General features: G+C 38.7%; 1 protein-coding gene across 4 annotated transcripts in view; it reads left to right on the top strand.

The window, feature by feature from the left end:
- The first annotated feature begins 11,991 nt into the window (after positions 1–11,991).
- The window catches only part of frmd4ba (FERM domain containing 4Ba), a 48,330-nt gene continuing 40,269 nt past the window's right edge, over positions 11,992–20,052 (top strand). For 2 of the 4 annotated variants that reach the window (XM_044349218.1, XM_044349219.1), the window contains exon 1: positions 11,992–12,219. The gene's annotated coding sequence lies outside the window, so the exon portion shown is untranslated. The remainder of the gene's footprint in view (positions 12,220–20,052) is intronic. The other 2 variants (XM_044349221.1, XM_044349220.1) reach the window with 2 other exon arrangements.

Below are 20,052 nucleotides of genomic sequence, written 5' to 3'. Positions count from 1 at the left end.
AACAGAGGCCACTGGATATGATTAGCGTGCATGTGTTACTCAGACACACCGATGATGTGTTGCCAATTGTTAGGATGTGGAAATGTTACAAGCTCAAGCATGAGACACTTAACCAAATCACTCATAAACACCATTAAACATGGAAAAAGGCATATGGAAACACAGAAAACAGCATCTGTGACAACAAAGACACAGAAATCATTTTGCAAGGGTTAACGGAGGATTCTTACCTTTTTATTTTCATGTTGGACAGTGACTCAAGAGTACCCGCTTCACTGTTGCTGCTGTTTGAGGAATTAGGTCCTTTTAAAATGCTTTAGGATTTCAAGACTTCCTGGTGTGACACAATAATGCATCACTTCCAAGTTAACATAATGACGAGTACCAGATGTCTTGACTTCTGTGGATTGATTGAACATGTTGGTTTAGGGAAGGAGGTTGACTAGATCTGTAGTTTTGCAACAGTACACTGTCTTCATTCACTGCTGCTGTGGCGCTAAGTGAGTGGTGGATTATAGATTATTTTAGCTAAGAGGTTTTATAAGGTCTGAACACTATCTCCATGCCTCCAGGATCATGACTGTATACACTGTCTTCAATTTGGGGAAAAGTGAGAAAAGTCCTAAGAATGGAAGAAAGACAGATACAGAAAATGGTAAAATTAATGAATTAATAAATTTAAAAAAATAAATATTCTTATTCTTATTCTTATTATTTGGAGTTTTTTGAGGAGCCTTTATAAAGAGTATCTAAAAGAACCAAAACTGTTTTGGACAAAAAAGAGCTCTGGAAATAAGCTGAAAATTGATGTTTGAATATCTGACATTCTGTATTGGCTGTGATTTAAATAATTTTACTCAAATTTTACTCCAACACTCAAACAAGCTTTATAATCCCACAAAAATACAAAATACAGTTTGGGTAATCCATTTAAAGCAATAGTTTGACATTTTGGGAAATATGCTTAGAAATATGGTAGAAATATGCATCAATGAGAAGAGATCAGTACCACTCTCCGGGTGCTGGCTGTAGCTAATCTTCTCATCTAACTCCCAGCACGAAAGCAAAATATTTCATCTTTGTTTTGCCCATTTATGCAGGCATACACTTCCATGAAAGCCCATTTAATTTACTGTAACTTTAATCAGTTGAAACTAAATGTATCAAAACCACATGAAAAGATACACATCTCTGTTTCAGCATTTCCTTTTCAGTCTGTTTTATTGATTTACAAACTACCCATAAAAGAGTTTATGATCACAGCATTTTATTATGCTCAAATAACATCATTGTGAGGAACAGCCGCTCTTTCTGGAGTAACTTGAAAATGAAAAGCACAATAAATATTATCAGTGGATGTGCTTCTGTGCCTATTGAGCCTTTACACACAAGTTTGTTTCCAGGGTCTGAACCATGAAAGCAACGGTCATATTTATTCCACAGGGTCAGTGTCCTTGTTCAACTCAATTTCAATAGAGAGTTGTCTTGTTTCAGTTTTAGGGACTTGCTCATGACTTGCTCATTCAATGAATATATTGTATACATTTTTGAATGAGATCAGACTAGAGATGACTTTCTTTCAAATAAGAATGTTGTTATTTTTACAGTACTATATTGTCTTCATGGACAGTTTTATTCCCAATAAAGGTGGTGATGACCTCTTTCAAAGATAATTATATAATATGTAATTATATTTTCAGATTTTCAAGTGTAGCAAAGATCTCTGACTCTACTGCAAGCATGCAGGTGGATAGATGCACATGGAACATATGGATAAATATGACTAAGGACTAACCTCAGTTTTTCTTTAGAAACTTGAATTTTCCGAGATTGTAAATGTAGAACAGCCACTGCAGCCACTGAAAACAGGAAGCATGGGTCATGATTCAGCCATTTCCATCTTGAAACTTAACTCTAAAATTGGGGCTTTCTTTTCCAGACTGTTTCATCACCTTCCTCCAGTTGCGTGAGTTGAGACTGCTCAATACCTTCACAATGGATTTCACAACACAGCAGTAGTTCTAAACCTATTTTTGGCAGTATATTAACATAATTCTGTCAACTTTTTGAACTATTTTAAGAGGTCTGACATAATGCTGAACAACATAAAACTCCTACACAGGTTTAAATTTGTCTGAAAGTCATACTCACTGTTGAAAGGATTTCCATATTTTGAAATATAGGTTTTGGGATACTCTTCCTCACATGTAATTATCAGCAAAGAATCTCTCACATACAGTACAAAAATCACTATTTAGCACATCAAATAACAATAATGCCTGGCACAGACTGTGGAGTAAGAAAATATGCCTTGTCAGATGTGTTTTGCTTCACTTAGGATTCACTGAAGAGACCCCTGCCCCTCCTTGTCTCTCTCTGCTCCATAACTGGGTGAAGCATAAAAATTAATTTTGCTGGTTGATAAGTGAGGATGCAACTCGTTACAAGGCCAGTTGTCTGCACACAAAAGGACAATTCAAAGCAACATCTTGTGTTCTCTTCCCAGGATAATGAGTTATTTACAGGGTCTAATGCAGAATGGTACAGATAATGCTTCCTTTCCCTAATTATCTAACCCATTAATGTGTGGTCCAGAAATGCACAATACCACCAGCAAAGACCTAAAATATATTTGTTGCAATATATGTATTTGGTCACATTGCCCCCCTCCACCAGTGAAGCTAAAAACCTCTTTTGTGAGTCTACATACTTATGTACTGTGTGTTGTGTTATTACTGACACAGATGACCCCTGTCCTTCCCTGACATCACCAATACAGTTCTTGAATAGAAATGAATCCAACAGATCCTTCACTGTCCTCTTCACCCTCAACCCCCATCTGATGTGGGGTACCCCAAGGCTCTATGTTTGGTCCCATTCTTTTCTACATCTAACATCTCTTTCCACTGGTACACTGTAGCCACCCAGATTAACCTACCTCTACAGCCTAGACCTCAAAGCTCACAAGTACATTAAATTCCAAATGGCTGAGAACTTTCTCCAGTTTAATGAGAATACATTATATAGAGGATGAATACATTATATAGACATAGGACACCAAAGTTTACTATGCTGTATCTTGTTTGATGATCCATACAAAAACAGAAATGTAAAAATGACAATTTGTGGTTGCGAGGGGTATCACGCACTAGCCTGTACCTTTTTCTTGATGAACAGCAGTTTATCCATCCGACAAATACTTCTGTGCAGGGTGTCTTGAGCTATAGCATGGCAATCTCTCTGTGACAACAAAACTCAAACACTAAACTCCACTTAACACAACAAATTGTTATTTTTTACATTTCTATCGTGTGTATATAAAACAAATGAGCCATATTAATTAGTCAACAAAGGTGCTGATAGGCGTAATGTTGAACTTTGGAGGTAAGTCGTGCTAGCTGCTTTTCCTTGCTTTCAGTCCTTATGCTAAGCTAGGCTAACAGCTTCCCAGCTCCAGCTCAGTAACAGATAGACAGAAGAGTATTATCAATTTTCTTATCTTACTCTTGGTAAAACAGCAAGGCAAGTGTAAGTGCAAGTAAGCAAGTAAGTAAGTGCAAGTGTATTTCACAACATTCCCCAGGATTTAGGTTACCTGGAGAAAGTCAACAATGCCCATCAACACACCATGAGTACTGCTTGCTCTTTATATTTTGGCATCACTCAGAATTCTTTATCCTTTCTCCAACTAGTCAAGAAGTCTGCAGCAAAACTCAAAAAAGATTGACCCCATTCACCCACTCCCTCTCCCTGTCGGCCGTAGAATTGAATTGTAAATCCTGCAGCTTGTCTACAAAGCATTCACTTGTCTTGTCCCTCTTTACATGTTTGAACTCCTGTCCTCATATCACACTATCAGAGTCCTAAGTCCTGTCCCAAAGCTGTGGAGTTTGCCTCCCTCTGCATTTTGTTTTTCTCACTTTATTAATGCTTTTAAGAGTTTGTTGTCACATGATTTTTGTTTTATTTCTTATTGTCTTCTCTCTTTTGTTCCATTAACCTCTACACTGTAAAATGCTTTAGATCTACTGTGTTCAAGCTGAGTGGAGAATCTGGTTTATGGTTTGATTACGATTTAAATGCTTGGTGTCAATGAGGCAATTCATTTTCTAATGTTGTGTTGTTTTATTTCCCATGTTGTGTCTCAGAAAAAAAAAGTTTTGCTGTTCCCTTTGTCTTTTGAATGAGCATGAAATTGTAGAAAAGATGTGAGGTATATTTTGACATGGTGTATGTTCTGTAATTTTACATGGGTTAGTCACATGTTTCCACTTCTGCTCTACACTCTGCATATTTGACGGAGCAGTTAGAGTTCATCTGATAGGTCAACATGATTTCAGGGCGTCCCTATACTGAAAGAAGTCAAAAAACATCTATAATCATGATGGAGGGCAAAGAAAGCAAAAGATAAGGATATAAATCTACAGACACTCACACAGAGAAAAACACTAAGTGTAAACCAACTGTTTTTTGTGAATGTTTCCTCCATTCCCACAAGGCAGAGCCTGTCTAGATGGTTGGGTTGCTGGGTCAGCCAGATTGCAGGGGGGGTCTTGGAGCTTACAGCAGTAAAGTATTTTACAGCTGTAGAGCTGTCAGAGACTCAGAGATTCAGATTCTGAATTTGATGAGGCACCAGTCTAAAGAAATCAAGATCCGAGTCATATGAGACCTTTTAGAGGACCTGGTCTGAAACTTTGCATCAGCATTCTGGACAATTTGTAAGTGATCCAGTCATGTCACACTAAGACAGGTGAAAAGAGTCTCGACGGGATGAAGTAAAAGGACAAATCAGCTTGAGGACCTGCTAATGACCTCTGTTTCATCAGCATTAATATGTAAAAATTATCAGCCATTTGCAAGATTGCATTTGAGCAATCATGTAATATAGACAATTTGGAGAGGACCATGTCTTGCTGCTAGGTTGCAGAAAGTTTTGTTTGGTTTGTGTTTGTGTGTTTGTATGTGCTCTCTTAAAAAGGACACAATTACTAATAGTTTTGGGTTTAACTTTTTGGGAGGTGCTCAACAGACTACAGCCTCTACTTTTTAGTACCTTTTACTTTTCAAATGTGACTTTTTCAGCTGGGTATTGCTGTAGCTGTAGCTGACAATTTTCACCAGAGGGCGCCAAAGACAAATGAGAAACCAAACCAATTATTACAGTCATCTTTTGTTTAGAATTTCATTTGGTTTATTTAATTCAAGTAAGGCTTAACAGGTATTCTGCTTTTCAAAATTTCTAAGAATAAATATTGTTGCTTGTCTCTTTTGATTCCGTATGATTAACAAAATATTACCGTAGGCATTATCACAAGAACTGATATATTATTTAGGGATATCTACAGATATGCACTGCACAGAATGTTGGATGTTGTGTGTAAAGTAACTCTGCTTCCTATACAAAATACGAATAACACACTTACTCCATGTGATGGTACTGTAACTGCTTGTAAGGGCAGTTTCACTCACTACTGACAAGTGGCCTCAACAGTCCTGTGAGTAAAATAGAGGTTAGGACATTTCAGTGGAGCACAGAAATATAGTGACAAATATATATTTAAAAAAAGTTCATATGTGAAATTCTACTGAAATAATATCTTAAGAGAGTAGCAGTAGTTTAGATAGATATATTAAAATACTTAAATACCTGAAACAATACTCTCATTGTTTCAGTTATTTAAAAAAAGCAGATCTTTCTGCTGCTGTAAACAATAAAAAAACAACTAGTGAATGTGGCTGAGAAAGGTTTGACCACAGGATCTCTGATATTTTTTTAGGCCACCTCTGGTTGGTTTCATTTTTTTATAAATGATGTATACTTAGTCAGCTTCCTGGCGACACACAGTGCCAGCTGTATCCTGATAATCTCGAAACCTTCTAAAGCTTTCGATTCTTTCACAGTGTGATCACGTTATGTTTGGAGGCAAGCAGCCAAAGGAGTAGTCAAAGTCATGGGACTTGATCGCCTAGAAACTACACATCTCAGTACAGTAGTCCTACACATCCCGTGCAGTCTGCCCTTTAATTATCAATGCACAATAATGTAATTACACCACGACAATGTGAGGCATCCAGACACTTCAGGACGTAGACTCAGCATCCTCTAGCTATACTAGGAGACGTCACACAAGGGATGATACGCATCAACTTCCAGGCGTGACCACTTCTGAAATACTCTTATCAGATGTTTCGAATTGCATCCTGAAAACTTTTAATCTATCAGAACACAAATTATGATGAATGAGAAGAAATTAATACATTTAAACTAAACCAAGTGATGCTATGGGCCTTATCAAATCATTCAAGGCATTTGTTATTTTTTTCATCCAGGATGAAATAAATCAGGCGCAACATATTCCCAAGTAGAAAAAATCCAAATGGAGGATGTGGTTTAATTTTAATGCTTACATGATGATTTGGATTACAATGATGAATAGCGCTTGAATATGTTTTCAAAGACATCTTGCGTTGTATTTCAGCAGTTTTTATATCATATACAGTTTTGCCCAGATTAAATGGAATATTTGAACGAATGTTATTGTTTGCATGATAATCCTCTTAATGCATCATCTCATTTTCAAGGAAGTCCTCCAGACAAGGCACTAAACTTTGATATCTTATTGAAAATTTAGTTATGGTTAACTCAACTTGATTAAGTCATATCTAGCACTGGGGTTGAAGTATGTTATGCTAAACAAAATCTCTGCAGTTTTCACAACCTGATGTTTTTAGGTGGTGTCCCTCCAGTAATGTAGCTGCAGAAAACTCTCTCTTGTCATGTGTCCTGTTTCATGGGTAATTTTATATATACACACACACACACACACACACACACACACACACACACACACACACACACACACACACACACACACATATATATATGTATATATATATATATATATATATTATTATATATATATACACACACACACACTTACTATACACTTAGTATATATATATATATATATATATATATATATATATATATATATATATTTGATGTAGTTTAGGTTCAGAGAGTTTGTTTTGTTTTGTTTTTACAAATATTTAAATAATTAAACATTGTATACTAGGGTTAAGGTTATTGTCAGGATATTTTCAGTGACACCTTCAACTTCCTAGCTAAATCTAAGCTGACACTGGAAATATCAGTAATAATGATTCAACAAAGTAAATTTTTAAATTTTTAGAATAACATTTGTAGAGTCACTGCTGTTGGCGCAACTTCTACCCTTAGGGTGATTAAAGTTGAAAAGAAATACACAGTTTTCTTGTGTATTGCACCACATATTATGCAAGTTTTTGTTACATGACGATGACCATTAATGAACTGTTTTTATTTAATTGATTTATCTTTAAAAAACAGTCTGCACTTCAGCCGAAAAAATCCATGGTAGTTGGCTAGAAATGATAAGCCCGCTTTTGTCCACTTCTGTGTGAACTTGAAGACCCGTTGTTTGAAAATTACTGTGGATCTAATGTGGTAAATCTGAGTTAACATTGTAAATTGCATGTGCTGTGCTAGAATGAGAAGCATGTAAGGCATAACTGATGATCAATTGTTTGGTTAAGTCTCATTAAACCTGTGTGGTCACTTGAAAATAGTTTTTTTTTATTATTTGTGCCCAGAGGAACACAGAAATGTGAAAAATAATGTTTCCATTGGTGTTTAATGCATAGAACCATAAAGGGTTAAGCAAGTGTTGTGCTGTGATTATACATTTTATCTATTGTTTTAATAACTGCCTTTCACTACACATATTGTTGGTTGTATCAATAATGTTTCCTCCCAGTTTTTCAGGGAAATTGTCCTAATTATTACACAAAGATGTGGGGGAGGGGTAACACACACTTAGTTCATTCACCCTGACCTGGAAAATACTAAAGACACACTGAAATGACCAAGCTATCAAGAAGAATGAAGACTGGTGGCACGAGGACAACAGCACAACAGCTGACCTGCTTAGAGGTCTGATGAGAGGATGAGATGTGATGGAGGGTCAGTGCTCACTTATTGTTGATGCAATTTATTGTAATCCAGCCTTTGTTGATCTCTAGCTATTACATGAATGCATAAAGTTTGCTTTAGAGGGAAGCCAGAAAGTTGGCAAGAGTCAATGTCTGTCAAAACACAAAAGGAGATGACATTACCAGTCCATCAAGGTCAAGGCTGATGGTAGGGGGGCAGAGTTAATCTGCCCTGGAGGGGGTGGGGGCAATATGCAACTAAAGACTGGAAGACAGGATACACATTGACAATGGGCCACTGACTGCGGGACAGTGTGTCAGTCAGGGGCTGCTCTCAGGAGAGTAGACCTCTCCATGTTAACATCTGTTACGTGAGCGCAACATAATCCCCCTGTTCTTAAAATTCATAGTTTCCTCCCTCTGCACAAACAAAGGTCCCCTCACGCAGACTGCTTTCTCTGGTCTTCTCGGTTGTTTAACTTTGGCTTCAAATGTGTGTTTTTCTTGTTAATTTGATTTAACAGGACCCTTACTGTCTTTTGTGTTTTCTCATCTAACATTCAAGAAATACAAATCTATGTTTGAGCATCTTTTTGTGAAGTAAATTAAATTATTTTCCATCATGCGTGGAAGGTTTTTCTTCTGTACTCCATGTTATGTGTTTGTATTATAAAAAAAGAAATTTCCAGAGATTACTGCACATATTTTATCATTCTAAATCACCAAGTAATGAAATGCTGTCTTTGTATTATCATAATGAGTATAGTTTATATGAAGTGTCATCAGAACAATAGCTAGTGGGCTAATCTCAATGGGAGCTGAGGCCAAGCAGAGATTTGGTGTGCATGTGGGGGGGCTGGGGGTACTTGGTGCACACATGGCACCAGGGTGAGCCTAATCACGGGCTCGCAGAAATCCTCACAAATAGGGGGGGATGGGGGCTGTCCCTGGGGTGACTCATTTAGGCTTCGAAGAAAGAATTTTGCTCCAGTAACTCACCCGGCCTTCCCCTAGACATGAAGACACATCTTTTGTTTTCTTTTTTTTGTTCTCTCCTCTGTGTGGATGCACAGCTGAGATAGCCGAGGGAATGTCACCTTCTAGCTGCCCTGCCACTTGGTTCAACTGGTTTATAATAAACTGGACAGTTTCATCCCTCCCATTTCCTTGCGGCTGTAGTTTCTGTGGATTACTGAGCTTTTCCATTGTTTAGCCTGCCATGAAACCACAAAAGAGTGGCACTCCTTTCCTTCCCTTTGCAGTGTAGTCACTGGAAAAACTACAGTATGTCCTAAATGCTACATGTAATGTTCCAACAAACCTGTAAACCCATCCTTGTAACTTATGATGATTCTGACTTTAAAGTGATAGATAAATCACAGCACAGCAAGATTCAGGATTGTTCTTGGATATTAAAAAATAATGAGATGTATTGAATACAGTCTGTTAGAAGTCTGTTATGTAATAGTCCAGAATTAAGGGGTAGCATATTACATATCAAGGATATGGTGATAATAATACTAAAAATAGTACTTAAACCTGCAGTGCGGAACTTTTACATATAAATGAATGTCCATTACATTCAAGCCTTTGCCAAATGAGTTCACACAATGCTGTTTAAGCCTGATAAATCTCTCTGTATTTCATTGTTTGACATTCCCGCGTTGGCCAGCTGAATGCATACTGCGCATGCGCAGCAGAGACTTCCGCTGGCCAGCTACTTCTCAGTTTGCTCTCTGCTACCTTTAATGGGGATAAACACGACATGACTTTACACTTTCAAACTGTGTGCAATGCATATGCAAAAGTCCAATTTTGCATGCAGGCGATACGTGAATCCTTCCCAGGTAAGTGGCGTAACTATAATGCGACTTTCTTTGATTTTACAAGTTGATTTTTGGCTTATTAGGAGCAGGTGGTTGGGTTGATGGCTGGATAATTTGTTGGCAAAAATTTGCAAAAGCAACAGGAGAGCACTGTTCAAGACCACCAACCGGACATCTTCAACGTCATATCGGACATCTTAACTGGAGATTTTTACCGTCACATTGGACATTTTAGCTGGAGATTTTTAGCATCACGTTGGGACATTTTACTGCATTTTACTGTTTTAACCCAAACCATGATCTTTCCCTAACCTTAACCAAGTGGTTTTCGTGCCTAAACCTAACCAATGGCATTAAATGACATGCCAAAAGGTTAAAATGCGGCGTTAAATTACCATATCACCTACATGCAAAATTGGATTTTGGCATACACACTGCACACAATTTTCATTTCATGGGGGTTGTGTGATGCTCAAAACAATTTATTCACCACTTTACAGCCACAACAGTAGTGACGGAGTAAGCTACAGCAGAGCTTATGACATAAGCATATGTCGAGAGTGTTTTTGTGATTACTCTCGCCGCCAGAAGGGGGAAACAAAAGTCCTGCACTCCAAAATTGGCTTTTGCTAGCAAACAATTGCCTCTTTACACATCCACCGATTCCTGAGGGAAAATTTAGCCACCAAATGCTCCACTATGTTGAGCCCTGACCTGCTGTTTGGTGCTGCAGGTAGTATACAGTGGGTTAGCTTTTTACTGAAAACAGCTGCCTGTGGCTGGAAATGGCACCAATGCAAGCAGCGAGATTTAAGTAAAACATGAACTGAAAGACACTTAACTGGCCCACAGAGTTGACGGCAACTGCAGAGTTGGGGGGTAATTGTCTGTGGACTCACATCTGTCAAATCACAAGTGACCCATTTTACATTAGACATAGTAATTTGATCCATTTATAATATGAAAATGTTGATCAGTGCAGCTTTAAGAATACTTTATACTATGTTAAAGGACAGGTTCATAATTTTTCAAGTCTGTCTTAAAACAACAGTCAGGTGTTCATATGAACACTGAAAGAGGTTTTCCTTGCTGTAATCATCCCCCCTGTTCATACTGGCTATTAAAAGATCCTCTTCAAATACTCTTACAATGTAAGTGATGGAGGCCAAAATCCACAGTGTGCCCACACAGTCATTTTGTGCAAAAATGCATTTAATGGTTTATCTGAATCTTATATGAGTGTTCAGCAGTCTGAGTTAGTCATATCAAGTGGATATCTGTCACATTTATAGTCGTTTTAGCATCAAATTCCCTCTTTGTGTTTCCTCAGACAGTGTTTCCCTGTTGAGCTGTGGTGGAAGAATAGTAACAAAAAGAGGAACTTTGGCACTAAAAAGACTAACGTTGAAAGATATCTACTTGATTTGACTCATTTGGACGCTGAAGCTTCATATTAGCTTCAGATAAACTTTTAAATACATTTTTGCACAGAAGGAGGACTGTGAATTTTGGCCCCCATCACTTACATTGTAAGTGCATTATGAAGGATCTTCTAATGAACAGGAGGAATGATTACAGCAAGAAAAACATGTTTCAATGTTCATCTGGGCACCTGACTACTGTTTTAAGAAAGACTTGAAAAATTGTGAGCCTGTCCTTTAATCACAGGTTTTATGAATGGTGCCGTTACACTACCCAATTCCTTCCTGGGACGTATTTTTTGACTAATTAAACAATGGAAAACAAAGAATACTTTATTAGACTGAAACTGGTCTGACCTCTGACAAATTATCCCACAATGGGCCTCAGGTACACATTATGCGCCTGTCTTATGAAGAGCATAGACAGTTCAGAGAAGATAATTCAACAAATGGATGAAGACAGACCACATATAGTTTGCATATTCATGTGAAAGAGGCACATTTCCTACCAATCATATAGCCTAAAATTGCCCTTCGCAAACACAGACCTCAAATTATTCTGATCCACAATTTAATGTTTACACTTTCATTTGCACTGAGCAGTAGTGTGTTTACGCAGCAGAGAGCGCTCCTCCATTGGCCAACAGCCGTGCGCTGAGGCAGCGGCAGAGGGAAATTCGTCTGTCCCATCCTGAATGTGTGGAGGTAGCGGAGAGGAGGAGGCGGGGAGTGTGAATGGATGGGACTGCCTGTGTGGAGTGAGAGACAAGGTTATTATATGCCGAACAGGCAGCCGCTTCTTTTCCTGGACTTTTCACCCCGATCTCTGATTAACTCTACAGAACCAACTCGTCATTCATTCTAATAAATATTTTATTCTGTGTGAGCCTCGGCTTTTAAGGGGAGGGGAGGATTTATTTAACTGACCCGGTGCCGGCGGAGACCCTCAGCGCTCAGACAATAAGTGGGAGCGATCAGATCACAACAAAAGACACAAGGTGAGAAACGTCTGATTATCATATAAACACAGCTCATTGGAGCTTATTCGGGATAAAGTTTAACCGTAAAACAATATACGACTGTTTGCTCACCTGTAACAGCGTTTGTGGCTACCACACGCGTTTTGTTATCTTTATTTACAGTAACTTACACACTTTTCTCTTATTTTGTACTTTAAACATTTCTCTGTGCGTTATTTGTAGACTTTTGATCTTTTATAGCCTATGTATCATTCCTGTGGAGAAAGCGTGCTTATTCATCACTAGCCTACATCAGTGCAAGACACGTTCACTTGCTCTGTTTGATGATACAAACGGATCCACGCCTCCCTTTAACTGGCATGTAGTCTGAATGTCTTTTATGTGAAGTCTGGTGACTGAATGTCAGCTGGGTGTTGAATTGTTGACATGTAAACATGAGTGCTTTGCTGGTCAGAAACGTGTATTTTGTATATTTTGTTTTCTTTTTTTGGGACAGTTTAAGCACACTGACAGGAACTTGTGGAGACTTCAGTGATACCTGTGATGCACCTTATGCAGAGAGGATGAGAGAAAAATAAGAGCCTGTACTGTTTTTTCAGTAAAAATGGACATACTTTCTGCTCTGGTTCATGTGGTCAGCCGGTCAGCTCTGTGTGAATATCCTGTTTCCTGGACAAAACAAACAATGGGGAGGCAGGCATGTGATATCCTGTATGAGTCTTGTGTCACCTCAAACCATGAGAAATAGGAGTGTGTGGTGCTGGGGAGGCCAAAAAGTAGAATGAAAACTTTACAGCAGAGCTTTAAAATACATATATATATATATAACTGGTTCGACAAAGTGAAAGGCCTTCTTCTTTTTCTCTCTCATTCATTTGTTGTGACACAGCAGGCCTGGCATGAGGAAGCTTAGTGGCAGGAGGTGTGTGAGTGACACAGAACAAAGGCACAGGGCTGGTTTGCGTAGGTGACAATATTGAATTTGTGCCTCATGAGAGCAACATGTGCTTTCTCTCTTTCTGACACACACACACAAACTGCAAAGGCAGCGCGGCTTTGTGTTGACTTTAGTCTAGGATGTTCAGCTGCTTTTAATGGGGTCAGCACTTCCAATTCAATAAAGCTATTAACCGTCACAGAATATTCCAACGCTGCTGCTCAGCTCGGCACAGATATTTACCAATCAGGGTCCATTATCAGCCTTATCTGTACAAGGCAGTGTTTGAAAGGGTAAACAAGATTAAACACCACATCCAGTCAACATGGAGTGTGTGACCTGTGTCGATGAGGTGTTCCCACCTCTCCTCAAAGCCCCTGTTTTGTGTTAAAAGTTGTTCATCAGCATTTTTCTGTTTCTTTCCCACACATTGTCATTATCATGTTCTGTGCACACATCTGAATGAGAGCATTTGTCAGCTAGGCTATGTGATACTGTTGTCATGCAGGTTCATCCAATTCAACACTTCTGCTTGAAAACAAGTTCCTGCCAGACTGGTTCTGAGTACAGATTTTGTCTGTACAGATAGGCCAAACTATTTATTAAAGTCTGGCATGTGACGGATGAGAATGTTAATGGAATCCTTGGAAGTTAAGTCAGAGCACTTCCTCGTGCATGTAACAGTATCGGTGTACATACTTGTATGAATACATTCAACCAAGTTAATGAAGCTTTTACATTTGGTGTTTGGTAGCTTTTTTTCTGGGAAAAAAGTCCTATAGGTGAAAAGAGGCAGACATTTAAACATATTACTCACAGAAACTTACAGGGCTTCTCTAGTGATTTCGTGTTGCACTCCCATAAAGTTGGGGTACTCACAATAGACAGATTTTAAAAAGAACAGTCAAAATGAATGCAGTAGTGGCCGAGAAATCCTAACTTTTAGTCCCTACCAGGAGATAAGTTTCAAAAACACTGGATCCTGCAGTATAACCCCGGTGACATCATCAGAGTAAGACTTTGGAGCCCTCTTTCTAGGGCTACAGCAGACATTATTCAACTCACAGGATGAGTAGGACTCCTCATGGCGAGTAAACTAAACTTCATGTGTAAAATCAGCAGAGTACACCTTTAACTTAAATAATATCCAAGTAAAAATATGTCACATCACTGAGAAAAGAGTAGCTGTTGTCAGAATCGAACAAAATATGGATCTTGTGCATTAGCACTTTAATATATATGTAAACAGGCTTGCTGCTGGAGGCCTAATTCAGGGTCAGGCACAGGACTATTTTCCAGCTAATGTGTTTGTGGGTCAGCAGTAATCTATAAGCTTAGAGATGTCAATTCAGACCCCATCCAGAGGGGACATCTGAGTGAAGAGGCTGGGGCCTTGCTTGTTGTGGATGTTTAATAAAGTGATTTAGTCCTAAAACTTTTATCACAAATCTCTCAGTTCTCCTGCATTTGCTGTAAATGTCCTCAGTGCTTCTAGAGCTTTCCGTAGCATAATCACAGCAAACACAGTTCACACCGAAAGTTGTACCAACAAGAATCTGTTCCTCATTGGCTGCAGACCAGCTCAGCGGTGTGCAGACACCACATCTCTTTTCCTTGTTTCATGTCTGCTTTGTGCCCTCAGAAATGACATCCTGTGTGAAACAAAGAGTCTGGTCTTGAGTTTCATGTGGAAAGCAGAGACACATTGTGAAACAGTCCATGCTGATTGTGTGTTTCAAAATTTACAAGAAATACCACGTGCAAACAGTTTTATGAGACAAATATACTGTTGTCTTTTCTTTGATTTTTGAGGGATTTGGTCCTTTCATGTGGATATGTAGTGAAAAATGATGTTCAGAGGTTGGTTGATGTGTTTATTTCCCATCAGAATACAGCAGAAAACACTCATAATCAGCCCTGGAGAGTGGCTCTCAGCTGGTTGGTAATTCCTCTGGGAGATGGTTTCCATGTCACTTAGATGAAAGAGATTGCATTAAAATAAGCTCCAATCTGTTTAAGGACAGACACGTAGCAGCTTGTGGACAAACTCCCATCAAAATGCAGTGCTCAAGCCCACCTCCTTATGAATTATTTAAAGAACGGACAGAAGGATGGATTTATAAGTTGTCCATGTGTATTAGTGGTTATTGACTGGGGCACTTCAGAGTAAAAACCTTCTGTCCCAGGGGAAGGTTTGTGGGAAATTAATCACAATTCCAACTGTGCGTGGTTTATACTAGTACGACAACCTATATAAATTAGGTGAAACAAATTGGGCTGGTGATATGTCATCATTTATCCTTTAAGCTACTCCTGCTTCATTTCTTCAATAGCGACCTCTGATCCTGGTTTCAAGGTGTTAATATGTAGCAGTTATATGCAACTTCCTCTTTTATATTTTAGTTAAGTGAATTGTCACTAAAACAATATGGCGCAATTCAACCCAAAATGTCTAAAATCACAGACAGCAGGAAGCTGCTTGTATGTTAATGCCAAGAATTATTCTTTAGTCTTTTGAATGATTTTGGATGATTTTCGACAAACTACATTGAAACTTACTTTATTTAGTGAAATAACAAACTGAAGATGGTGAAATCATTGTAACAAACAGTTCAATGGGCCACTTCTTAATTGGTGTTTCACAATGTAACACCCCCCTTTTCGAATAAGTGCTGTCAATGGATTGGTTTATTGATTGAGTACCTCCCATCCTTATTAACCAATGAGTGATTATTCTGTGTATATATAGGATGAAGACATAGTGCATGTCAAAATGTTAGTCGTTTGCACCTTAATAAATTGCTAAAGTGAATTGTGTGCTCCAGTATCTTCTTTGGGTTCATTGAACTGTTTTCAACTGTTTACAATTTGTCCTTTTCTGTGAAAACTGACCTCTGCCTGTGGAGTGGCTCAAGTGTAAGAGATTCCTTCTACTATGGTGAAATCGTTGTTCGTGTGGGACACTTTAAGCTTCCTGGGAGTTAAAGTTTATCTTAGGAAAGATGCTTACTTGCTTTTTGCTTCAAGAGTCAGATAAGAAGGGTGATACCACTCTCATGGCTGTATGGTGAATATTGCCAGTAGCCGGTTAGCATAGCACAAAGACTTGAAGCAGGGTGAAACAGCTAGCCTCTTCCTGACGTTAATGAAATACACCTAACAGAAGCTCTAAAGCTCACTAATTAACACTGTATATCTTTCTTTCTTTGATACATACAAAACCCAAAGTGTAAAAATGATAACTTGTGGTGTTACAGTGGTGTTACATGCCAGTCAACCAGCTGAGACTTCAACACAGCCAGGCTAGCTGTTTCCCTCCATTTTCAGTCTTTATACCAAACTAAGCTAACTAGCTGCTGACGTTAGCCTGATAATTTACTCGACAGAGATGAGAGTTGAATCAATTTTCTCATTTGTCTAGACAAGAAAGCAAATTCACGTTGTTCCCCAAATATTGAACCATACCTTGAAAGGTCACATGTTTTGACAGCAGATTGCTAAAAAGTTGCAAAGATTCATTTAAAGACAGTGTTGGTGGATATCATTGATAGGTGAGAGTCACAGTAACAATAACATGTAATTAATGTTCTCATGCTGTGTTTGAATATTTATATCTGGCATTCACACCTACTTCTCTCAGTGATTGTTCGGGTGTGAGAAGGTGAAAAAGTAGGTTTGAACTTCTTTCTCAAGCTCCCCTAATTCATTCATCACTCTACTCCCTCTTTCAGAGACTTCCAAAAGTGTGCATTGTTCTATCCCCATGTATGATTAATTGCATCCCGCTGCCTGCTACCATGGCAGGATTTTTTAGAACAGCTAATACTTTTGCCTTAAAAGATAGCTTCACAATTTTTCAAGTCTGTCCTCAAACGATAGTCAGGTGCCCTGATGAACAATGAAACAGGTTTTTCCTGCTGTAATCATTCCTCCAAGGACCAATCTAATGGCCATTACTGACCATTAGAAGATCCTCTCCAAATGCACTTACAATGTAAGTGATGGGGGACATAATCCACTGTCTTCATTTTAAGCAAAAAAATGATTTAAACATTTATCTGAAGATAACATGAGGCTTCATCCGTCTGAGTTAGTCAAATGAAGTGGATATCTTCCACAGTTACGGTCTTTTTAGTAAAAAAATCACTCTTTGTGTCTCGACAAAGTGTTTTCCTGTTCAGCTGCAGTGGAAGGATCAAAAAGAGGGAATTTTGCCCTAGAAAGATATTGACTTTATTTGACTAATGTGGACGGCTGAAGCCTCATATTATCTCCAAATATTTTTGGACAGAAGTAGGGGTGTTGTCCCCCATCACTTACATTGAAAGTGCATTAGGAAAGGATCTCTGAATGTGTAGTATTAACAGAAGGAATGATTAAAGCAAGAAAAATTCAATTTTCATTTGGGCACCTGACACCTGAAAATTACAGTGAGAGTGAGATAAGACAAAGATTAAGGTTAAAACAGAAGAGGACAGTTTTTAAGGAACAAAAATTTAATTGTGTTTTTTTAAAGATTTATATCAAGAGCAGTTGTTGTTTCTGTTCAGATGGTCACCATCTAGATTTCTTATAGTTTACCCAGGTCTCAGTATTCATACGCCTTCCAAAATCAAAATACTGTATGCTACTGTGCAGGTGGGCAGGTGAAATGTAGATCTGGTACTGGATCCAAGCAGGGGGGGCACCTGCCTCCTGGTGAGTTCAACCACATCCTCGGGCAGTGAACCCAACAGATCTATGCAGCATCACACTCCAGAGCTGAATACCCCTCTTTTTGTTTGTGTTTTGCCTCCTCCTCCTCCTCCTCCTCATGTGTCTCTCAGACTGGGATGTAATTGCTGTGAGGCTGAGAAAATGAAAATAACAACAAAGCGAAGCCCTCCACCACCTTTTTCTCTGTCTGTGCTGCTGTTGGCTTGCCTATAGGAGGTTTTGGAAAGATGGAAAGGGGATGGCCTTTCCTGTAATTATGCGGTTTGTGTGCTGCTCTCCATCCATATCCATCCATTCATCCCCCTCTTGTGATCACTCTCCATTTCTTGCTATTTTCCTCTTAAATACACACTACACAGGCACACACAGATCACATGCACTTACACACACACACACACACACACACACACACACACACACCAGGAGAGCGGTGAGGTGATGATGTAGAGGGGATGTTTGAAAGCACTGAATGGTAATGACCAGAATGAGACTCCCTACACCGCAAGTGTGTATAAGGTAAAGGAGGAGAGGAGGATGGACCAATAGGGCTTGAGCTGCTATTATTACCGTCTCAGGCGCAAATAGAGAGGTACATGGTGTCGAGTCTGGGGGAAAAAAAAAACATGCTCCCACTGCAGGCGTACCTTACAGTCTTGGATCCACAGTGATCAATACTACTCAACGCTTAAAACCCCAAGCGAGTGTTTCACATGGTAAGTGCCAGAAGGGATGGAGGCACAGTAAAGAGACACGCTGGAGACTTGTGTGAATATGTGATGTACTCAGTCTCACAACCCCCCACCTCAGTCTCTCAAGCCCTAAGTAATTTCCTGTTGTGCTAGATTTTTCTTGTTTTTTTCAAACCTGGCCTGATGAGTTAATTTTGTTTGGATTGGTTTGTTTAAAGTTGTATTGTTACAGACGGTGTAGAGCTGTGTCTGGTAAACATTAACTACATATTTGATCGTTTAACCTCATTATCAAACTTAAAATGTAAAACAAAACAACCAAAGAAAATGAACAGGAAAAGGTGGTTTGATACAGACTGCAAAACCATTAGGAAGACATTAAGAAAAGTCTCAAACTAAAAACACAGGAATCCAGACAGCCATGAACTCTGCCTTAGTTACTGTGAGACTCTAAAACGTTTTGTTTGAGACACTCTGAGAACAAAAATAGAACAATATCGACAAAAGCAATTACAATTAATTGACAAGTCTGTGGTCAAATGAATTCTGGGAAAAAAGAACTCATTTACCAAGACATGCTACAATGAACAGTCCATTCAAAATGAACATAGATGGAAAATTTTGGAAGATCTCTATAGAAAACCTCCAAAGAATTAAGCTCAAGAGCAGATTTCATAAAAACTGAAAGATCTTTAAAGAGCTATTAAGAATGATCAGAGCCCACTGGGTTGCCATATCACAGAATTGGAACTGGAAGACAGTTCAGAGGCATCTGTAAGTAGTAACCTGGGGAAGTTATTTTTATATAGACTTCCCCATCGAGTGTCTGAAGCAAAAGTCAGATTGAATTCCTTCCAAATTAAAGAACAGCCTACACACACTAAATGATAAATATGTCAATCAAAATAAAGTCACAATTCATGCATGCTTTGTTGATTTCCAAAAAGCTTTCGATTCAGTCTGGTGTGAGGGATTAATTTTTAAACTAATAATAAGTGGTATATGAGGGAATTAAATCAATATATGAAAATAACAAATTGGCTGTCAGAATTGGAGATAAACAGACAGACTTCTTCCCACAGGGTACAGGGGTGAAGCAAGGCTGCAACCTCAGCCCCACCCTCTTCAATATGTATATTAATGAATTGGAATTGTTATTAGATCAGTCACCAGCACCTGGTCTCACTCTTCAAGACACAGAAATCAAGGGTGTTTTATGCAGATGACATGGTGATACTGCCTCCTGCTAAAGAAAGTCTTCAGCAGAGCCTGGACAAAGAAAAACCTCAAACTCTGCATGCAGGGCTGAATTAGGCCAATATCCTTTACTTCTAAGTATTCAAAAAAGATTTATCAAATTCTGAAGCCATATTAAAAAGAGCAACCCTGAGTCCCCTCAGCCAACTGGTCCTGAGACCGGCAGACATTTCATCTTCTGACATCACAAACCCCAGCCAGTGTCAGAGCAGTTACACTATCCCTCAGAAGACTAGACTTAATCAAATTATA

Source organism: Thunnus albacares, chromosome 4 (genome assembly GCF_914725855.1).
Source record: "Thunnus albacares chromosome 4, fThuAlb1.1, whole genome shotgun sequence".
NCBI lineage: Eukaryota > Metazoa > Chordata > Actinopteri > Scombriformes > Scombridae > Thunnus > Thunnus albacares.
Note: the sequence above shows the minus strand (reverse complement) of the source record. Positions and strands in the feature narration are given on the sequence as shown.